The sequence below is a fragment of the Myotis brandtii genome, unplaced genomic scaffold (assembly GCF_000412655.1).
Source record: "Myotis brandtii unplaced genomic scaffold, ASM41265v1 scaffold320, whole genome shotgun sequence".
NCBI classification, from domain to species: domain Eukaryota; kingdom Metazoa; phylum Chordata; class Mammalia; order Chiroptera; family Vespertilionidae; genus Myotis; species Myotis brandtii.
Genome location: NW_005362270.1, coordinates 1,892,683 through 1,894,988, shown reverse-complemented (window position 1 = coordinate 1,894,988; position 2,306 = coordinate 1,892,683). Strand labels below are relative to the sequence as shown.

The 2,306-nt window shown below is 47.5% G+C and overlaps 1 protein-coding gene across 1 annotated transcript in view; it reads right to left on the bottom strand.

Moving 5' to 3' along the window:
* Nucleotides 1-2,306, bottom strand: part of NR4A3 (nuclear receptor subfamily 4, group A, member 3) — a 36,317-nt gene that overhangs the window by 30,802 nt on the left and 3,209 nt on the right. The window contains exon 2 of the mRNA XM_014543196.1: nt 1,416-1,589. The gene's annotated coding sequence lies outside the window, so the exon portion shown is untranslated. The remainder of the gene's footprint in view (nt 1-1,415; nt 1,590-2,306) is intronic.

Genomic DNA, 2,306 nt, shown 5'->3' with positions numbered 1-2,306 from the left:
CATAATATATATATATATATATATATACACACACACACACTTTTCCTCAATTCTGACTAATAAAATACATCAGTGGCTGTTTTATGACATTATAGCTGTCATAATAGGCGAGTTAGTTTACATATTATCTTATGACAGAATAATTAGGACCCCTACAAACAGAAAGCAGTTTCTTAATATGTTTTGTTTCTCTGCCAGTTTGACTATATTGAGCCCAGCAAAGCGACTGGTACCCAGGGTGCTTACTTATTGTTCAGAGAGGTTGAGCTGGACGAGAGGGCCCTGAGAATGATTGGATCTAATGAATAACTTATCTGATGATTTCCCTTTCTTTATGGCGAAATATAAGTGGTAAAATGGGCAATTTCTGGTGGTTGGTTTTTTTTCTGAACCAAAGGAAAACCAGGTGCTTAATGTCTATTTGGAGCCTATGGTATAAAATGTGTGACTAATAGAAGACTGAGTACTTCACACTTCCTCTGACATCTTTCTCTTACCCACATTTCCAAATCTGATTGAGTCATGGGTTTATGGGATGAAATCTTGACTTGAAAAAATGTGATGAGGGCCTGTTGGAAGAAGCAGTGGTGAGGAGAGGCCAGTTCAAGCCTTTATTTTTCAAACAGGGCCTTAAAAACACTCCCTAGTTTGAAGTTAAAGGATTACTTATCCTGCTTTGCAGTTGTTGGGGTGAAATGAAAGACTAGTCATTTAAAAGAAAGAACACTGCCTGTGGTTTCATCTCTTCTCCTTCTCCCTTTAGACCTCTAGGATTTCCCTATTAGTCATTCTTCCTTGCCAATCTCTGCCTATTGCTCTTGTGTCTTTCTGTGTTTTCCAGCTAGACCGTGAGCTTGCAGGGACTGAGTTCTATTTATCTGCATATCTTTGGTGCCTACACAGGCCTGGCACCTGGTATCTCTCTGACAAATGCATAAAGAGGTGTTACAAGCCAAGCCTGCAATCCTTACACATGCCAACTTAAACGGACTCCTTGGGTTTCAGGTCAAATGCTTTTTCTCTTTCCCTCTGAGCTTCAAGAATCCACACTTCTGCACCCAAGTGATTTGGATTTTATATAAACAAAAATACTCTATCTATTGCTCTAAGTGACCCCATACTTCTTAAGTGAATAAGCTGCATGTAAAGGAAGAGCAAAAATGAAGACATTAGAAGTAAAATATCCGAATCTATGGTGTATTTGTATTTTTCTTAGGACAAATACTTTTGAGAAATGCAATGCTTAATTTAATCTGGCTGCTTCCCTCGGTAGCAACAGGGTGTGGTATCCAGAGGAGTTTCCTGCAAAGAAGCCACCTGTGCTGCGAAATGCGCAGCCAGCAGGCTGGTAGTGTGGCTCCCCCACCCACCTCTCCCAGGCGGGTTGGAATAAGGGGTCGTGCCTTGAGACCTACCTGGAGGATATCTTGCGCGCTGAATGGTGGGGCTGTGGGTCTCTCCAGCGGAGGCTGAGAGTGAAGGAGGTGGAGACGTACGACTAGGCGAAGCGGCGGCGGTGCTGCCCAGCTCCGCTGAGGGTCCAGTCTCAGGGCCGGGGCTTGCCGGGCTGCGCTCTTCCGCAGTGGGCTCTGCGGGCACCCGGAGAGAGAACAAAGGTCACAGTAAGTCCAGGCTGAGTCACCGGGGCCTGGGCTGGGCGTATTGGGAGTTGGTGGAGGCCTCTAGAAATGCTACGTTAATGACAAAAAATGCTAAGGTGCCTGGAGTCCTGAAACAAGCAGCATCACACCACCTTGGGGTAGCCGAGGAAAGGTTGTCTCTACCAGCCGCGCTCACCGCCCTTTTGCGGCACCCGAACCCAGGCTAAAATAGCGAAGCCTGACATCGCCCAGAAATCGATCCTCTGCCCCCCACAATTGGTGCCGAGCTCACGAAGTTAGGAAAACCGAAGAAAACAGTGGAGGAAAGAGTCCCGCCCAAATTCGGAGGGTGGGGGTCAGTGAGTGTGCACGAGGGGGAAATAGTCATTTTCCAATTCCACCCGCTCCCACCCCTCACAGACAAATTTACACGTTGCATAGGAAATGCACAAGGTCCGGAACGAATGCGTGAATGCCCCGAGGAATTAAGAAAGTCAGCTTTTCATTCTAAATGCTAATGGAGCTTTGAGTCTATTAGCCGCGAGTTTCGGGGGCCAGGGGTCAAGCAAACAAAAGGGCCCAGTGAAAATAGGCCCGCGCTGGCAGCCGGGCGAGAAGGCGGATGGCGTTTACAGCTGAAGGGGCGGTCGGAGGGAGGCCCCCTGCACCCAGCGGGCGGCATCCTTGAGGGTGGGCGACTTCTAG